The sequence below is a fragment of the Octopus bimaculoides genome, chromosome 7 (assembly GCF_046866305.1).
Source record: "Octopus bimaculoides isolate indiv1 chromosome 7, ASM4686630v1, whole genome shotgun sequence".
In the NCBI taxonomy this organism is placed as follows: Eukaryota; Metazoa; Mollusca; class Cephalopoda; order Octopoda; family Octopodidae; genus Octopus; species Octopus bimaculoides.
This window is the reverse complement of record NC_142934.1, coordinates 99,138,125-99,144,995: the sequence shown is the minus strand read 5'-3', so window position 1 is coordinate 99,144,995 and position 6,871 is coordinate 99,138,125. Positions and strand designations below refer to the sequence as shown.

The 6,871-nt window shown below is 36.7% G+C and overlaps 1 long non-coding RNA gene across 1 annotated transcript in view; it reads left to right on the top strand.

Annotated features, from left to right (window-relative positions):
* The window catches only part of LOC149134863 (uncharacterized), a 62,281-nt gene that overhangs the window by 34,907 nt on the left and 20,503 nt on the right, over positions 1–6,871 (top strand). The window lies entirely within an intron of this gene.

The window sequence follows — 6,871 nt, the reverse complement described above, 5'->3', positions numbered from 1 at the left end:
ACTCATGATTAAATACAACGTAGCCCGGCCGCGAAACTTTTCCCACGAGAGTTCCGGACCCCAGTAATGAACTCATTTGTATGCAACCAATCAGAGCTCAACTATCAAACTAGTGTCTACCTAGTTACGAAAATACTCTGGTTGAGTTCAATGGAAAACGTTCGTTATAGCAAAATGTAACAGTCCTAAATGGGTTAATAGCGGTGACAAATGTGTATAAAGTGAATGGAGAGCTGCCCACAGATGATGCCATAAGTGTTGCCAATTTGCATAATTTACTAGAAAATGTAAATGAGTGTGGTTTCCTAATTTTTTTGACTGATCTTGTACATTCCTAATTTAAAATATTAGTGTTGATCTGGAAACATCGTAATCAATATGGCGTTGTGTCGTATTGCGCCCTCCTTGCTTATATCAGTGGGTACATGCAGTATCACTAATCTCAGTCTGAGCATAGGTACCTAATGTTAGCTCCATATAGAGATGGTGCTCAATTATTCTATGAGGATGGTGGGGACGGATGTGGTGCTTATGTGAGACCAGCCATGCTGTACTCACAGAGTGGCATACACCATTCTATGCATGACTGGTTGTACTGTAGTAGTACACGGTACGTAGATTTTAAAGGTGAGCACTGATTGGCTATATGCAAATGAGTTCATTACTGGGGTCCGGAATTTTCGTGGGAAAAAAAATTTCGCAGCCCGGCCCTGTGATGAGTCTGACAATTTGCCACCGACTATGATTCTACCCAGAAAAATGTTTTTCTAAACTGCTTATCTCCCCAACACCAGAAAAATGTCATTAACTAAGAGTTATTTCCCTTAGAACTTATACGTTCACTTCTATCCTTTGGATCGCTAATAAAAGAAAGACAAATGCAAACGCGTAGACAAACATACAGTGTGTGTGTGTCTATCTGTCTGTGTTTGTGTGTGTGTGTCTTTCTCTCTGTGTACGCGCGTGCGTAGTGTGTGCGTGCATGCGTGCACGCACGCGAATGTGTGTGCGCACGCGTGCGTATATGTGTCTGCGCGTGTGTGCGTGCGTATGTGTGTGCACGCGCATGTATGTGAGTATGCGCGTGTACATGTGTGTGTGCAATTGCGCATGTGCGTGTGTGTGCATTTGTGTGTGTGCGTATGTGTGTGTGTGTGTGTGTATGTTATTAAACGTTATTTCTAAATTTCATGCCCAACTTCAACGAGCTAATTGTGCATCTGTGTAGGCGTACGTGCAAATATTTAAAGCCAGTGCATGTGCAGAACGTTTTATGTGCGCACATGAGTGTGTGTACATGAGGATGTGTATACATACATACGTACATACATACATACATACATACATACATAGAAATTAGCTTCTCAAAACCAGAAAGGAGAAAGCTAATTCGAAGACTACAGATCCAATCCATCACTGGAACTGTAAACATCTGTAAAACTTTCCAGAAGTTCATCATTTAAATATATATGAGCATGTCTAGGCATGCCACTATATGCATGGGGATACATGCATAAAGCAAAACCTAAAAATCTGAACGTATACATTTTTTTGTTGGCACTCCGTCGATTACGACGTCGAGGGTTCCAGTTGATCCGATCAACGGAACAGCCTACTCGTGAAATTAACGTGCAAGTGGCTGAGCACTCCACAGACACGTGTACCCTTAACGTAGTTCTCGGGGATATTCAGCTTGACAGTGTGACAAGGCTGACCCTTTGAATTACAGGCACAACAGAAACAGGAAGTAAGAGTGAGAGAAAGTTGTGGTGAAAGAGTACAGCAGGGTTCGCCACCATCCCTTGCCGGAGCCTCGTGGGGCTGTAGGTGTTTTCGCTCAATAAACACTCACAACGCCCGGTTTGAGAACCGAAACCGCGATGCTATGACCGCGAGTCCACTGCCCTAACCACTGGGCCATTGCGCCTCCACGCACGTATACAGACGGACGGACAGACAGACAGACAGACAAAAATACCCTGTTGTTGATGTTGAAATTCCATTGAAGGGGCTTCGGATATAGAAACCGGCTCTTTCTCTATTGGCAAAAAATCTTGAAATAAAACTGAACAATGAGATACATGCATACATACATACATGCTGCAAATGATAAGAAGCCAAAGACATTCTTTCACACCTCTTTTGTGATTCATCACAATTATTTCTGTATCAATTCCGCTTGCAACGCGAGTCTGATGAAGTGCCACTCTAATTATTTACATTATCTACATTTGACGGATATTCGTCCTCATCTTGCTTGTTGTTAACACAACGTTTCGGCTGATATACCCTCCAGCCTTCGTCAGGTGTCTTGGAGAAATTTCGAACCTGGGTTCTCATTCCTATCGATGTTACTATTATTATTATTATTATATTATTATTATTATTAATCAGGTCGCTGCGGTGAATCGAACTCGGAACCTTGGGGTTAGTAGCCCGCGCTCTTAACCACTACGCCATATGCCCATGGGCAATTATGGGGTGAATTTTAAGGCTTATAAATCTATTATTTTTCTATCCTTCCTCAATACCGAGTTCGATTCACGGCAGCGACCTGATTAATAATAATAATAATAATATAATAATAATAATAATAGTAACATCGATAGGAATGAGAACCCAGGTTCGAAATTTCCCCAAGACACCTGACGAAGGCTGGAGGGTATATCAGCCGAAACGTTGTGTTAACAACAAACAAGATGAGGACGAATATCCGTCAAATGTAGATAATGTAAATAATGTAAATAATTCCTCATCTCTTAAATATAGAACTGCCACTCTAATGTCTAAAACTGCAAATATTGCGTAAATTTTCACATCAATGTTTCGCATAAACTGGTGTTGCAAGCAAATTTGGTACAAAAACAATTGCAACTTATCATTAAAAATTTGTTAAAGAATTTCTCTGTCTTCTTAGTATCTGGATTATAATTTACTCTTCTCCAAACCCACACAATGGTGTTACCGTCGCGAAACCAGAATTTTCTACAGCTGAAGAATTTCGGCACTGGTTTGAAACCCGACAGTGTTGATATCCCAGAATTCGGGTTGAGTGCTTCTTTGGAAACACTCTGCTTTTACACCCTACCGGGACCTAAGATGTGTGTGTGTGTGTGTGTGTGTGTGTGTGTTAATGCAAAAGAAAAGGATTTATAAGGTGAGAATTCTAATAAAGGTGTAATTTTCTCTATACGCATTTTCTTGCAGTCTCAAAATTCTCTCATAGGATATTTGAATTTACTTGTCATATATGAAGAGTTATCTTGGATGCATAGTCTACTTTACATCTACTGGTGTCTATCTGTTGCATATTGTTAACCAAATTCTTTTAAAAGTGAGTACTTTATTGATATCTACCTGGATTTTTTTAAATCCATTTTTCACACACACACATACACACACACACACACACACACACGCACACACACACACACACACACACACACACACGCACACACATATATATATACATATATATATATATATATATATATATATATATATATATATATATATATATATATATATATATTATATATACACACCCTAGTGAGCTCATAGCCACCAGAAATGATAATAATATAAAAATATTAATTATTTAGATGTCAGTCTGGTAATTAAGGATAACCAATGAAATATGTACTGACATTTATAATAAAACAGAAATTTTGGTTTCCTAGTGATTTCAATGCCATGCTTCAATAGTAGAATTCCTTCTTGTGTTCGTAATGGTGTTTTTGCAGGGCAAATTGTTAGACATAGTACTATTATTAATAATGCTAATAATTTTTTGGAAAGAATGAATAAGCTTTTAAGACATTGGATCTTTTTTAAAACGGGGGCCACATTTTTCATTAACGAAACACTTTGAAACTTGGAACACTGGTAGAATGTGTCATATAAAACATCTTTTTCTCTTAGTCTTCTTAAAAAAAAAAGAAATCCCTAAGTTATTCCATGTTAAATTTGTCGTATTTCTGTAATTTCAACCAATCACTGACGTTCATTCAGCCGATATACATTAAGTGCCGACTACATAAACAAACGATTCTGAAACAATTCTATCGGTGATAGGGTTAAGGTTAGGGTTAGGGTTAGGGTTAGGGTAAAACAGCAAATTTAAAAAGAAAAAAGCAAAACGAAGCTATGGAAATTAAATACGCTTTACACCGCTTAATCAGCCAAAGGAGTAAATATAAACAACTGAATACTTGTCAGTGATTGGTTGAAATTATCGAAATAAGACAATTTTTTACATGAAATAAATTCGAATACAAAAATATTTTTCTGTTCTATAACACAAAATAGATAAGTATACGAAGTTTGAAAGTCTTTCGGTACCAAAAACACTACGTAAAACATTAATGAAAAATGTGGCCCCCGTTTTAAAAAAGATCCAAGACATTTAGTAAAACAAGGGTATAAATATGATAAATTGCCTACAACTTTTAGTCAACTTTTAGTCACTTGAAATTTTAAATAAATATGGGGTAATATCTAGCCTTCAGCTTAGCAAATATTTGTAAGGATTTGAAGGTTTACGATTCGAATTATTTGCTTACTACGTCACCAATATTAAAACAATTGATGGAGAAATAACTACTCACTACGTCATCAATATTTAGTTGGCTCTTTAAATTCATAGTGAGGGAATTGTGTGTCTGATTAAATATGTAAGTGTTAATACTTGTAGATTAATTATCTCTTAAACAGTTTAATTAGCTTTAAACATCGTATGGTTTATATTAGCTACTGGTAATTTAAATTATAGTTTGTAGTGGTGATATATTAATGAGTATGTAGTGTTTTATTACCAACTTTTGAATGATGAAATACTGTATTTCACTCATAAAAATATTGGTTAAATTAATTTCAATCGTGTTTTGTTTTGGAGAAATATTATAAGTCTTAAGGCGACGAGCTGGCAGAAACGTTAGCACGCCGGGCGAAATGCTTAGCGGTATTTCGTCTTCCGTTACGTTCTGAGTTCAAATTCCGCCGAGGTTGACTTTGCTTTTCATCCTTTTGGGGGTCGATAAATTAAGTACCAGTTACATATTGGGATTGATGTAATCGACTTAATCCCTTTGTCTGTCCTTGTTTGTCCCCTCTATGTTTAGCCCCTTGTGGGAAATAAAGAAATAAGAAACGTTAGCACGCCGAGCGAAATGTCTAGCGGTATTTCACGTTAATTACCGTATGGGTCCATTGGACCCTCGAATTAAATTCAGACAATACTCTTATCATTCTAAGCAGTATCAAATATTATTTTCCTAAATATTTATCAGATATAAAATAGATAAAACTGTATTCAACTTATTTGCTGAATTTTAGATAAAATTATGAAAATATTCCTGTAAATTTGTGTGGCATTGCATCACCTTCAATCTGCTAGGTTATAGGGTGATGCAATATTTCTATGTGACGACACAATTCTTACAATATATCACATCATCTTTCAGGAGAGTATAAATATGTGAGAGAGCAATATCTCCCTTTAGTCTGCTATCAAGTTTCATATAGTTCAGTTGTGCTTTCCAATATGCCTAGACGTGAAAACTTGAGTGAAGACCAAATATCGAAAAGGTTATTGGAAATAGATGAAGAATGGGAAGAAGATAGTAGTGATTCCTTCTATTATTCTGAAGATGGTGAAAGTAATTATGTGCTGGACAGTATATGTTCTGTGTCATCAGATGATGAAGATACTCAAAAACAATTATCTGCAAGCCACCTAATTATGAATGAGCATTATGTTTCTAGAGACAGACAAGCAGTTTGGCATTCTAATCCTCTTACTCAAGTAGCAGTAAGAACTTCATCTTGCAATATTGTGCGCCAACAATGTGGACCATCCCGCTTTGCTATGTTTTACTATCTTTATGCGCCTGAATCTTCTTGAAGTAATTCGTAAATGGACAAATGTTGAAGGTCAAGTTATTTACAAAGATAAATAGAAAGAAATTGATCAGTCTGAACTAAAGAAATTTATTGAACTGATTATTCTTATAGGTATTTATAAATCTAAACACGAAAACGTCACACAGTTATGGAGTCAAGAAGATGGTCGCCCAATATTCGACAAAATTGTGAGCCGGGGAAGATTTCAATAGATTTCATTAGTATTGCGTTTTAATGATGCTAATGCAAGAAGAAAAACGTGAAGTAATGATAAATTGGAGCCCATAGGAGGAGTATTTGATGTGTGGAATCAGAATGTGCAAGATGGATATGTTCCAAGTTCATGCATGACGGTTGATGAACAATTAGTTTCATTCAGAGGGCGATTCCCATTCCGGGTATATATTCCTTCAAAACCAGGGAAATATGGAATTAAAATTTGGGCAATATGCGACAGGGAAACATCTTATGCCTGGAAAATACAAATCTCCACTCTAAAATATCCAGCAAAAAGGAGAGAGACGAATCAAGGTTCAAGAGTTGTTGAAGACCTAGTAAAAGAACTTGAAAAAACTGGTTGCAATATAACTTGTGATAATTTTTTTTTTATAAGTCTAAGATTGACTCAAAAGTTGCTTAGAAAGAAAACTAATTTAGTTGGAACAATTGGAAAGAACAGATTTCAATTTCCAAGTGCTTTCACAAATGGAAAAGGAAAAGAAATCAACAGCACAATATTAGGACTATAAACGACTGAACAAACGAATAGACATATATATATACATACATTCATGCACTTACACTCACACACAAATGCAGGAAACCGACTAGGAGAGCAATGCCTGTCATCACCACAGATGGAGGAAGCAGGTTAAGGAGGGGGTCGACACCTTTGAAAGAGCACGTATTCTGCATAAAGAATTTAAGCTTGCTGCTCGAAAGCGCACTGCTAGCGTAGTGAATGGGGAAA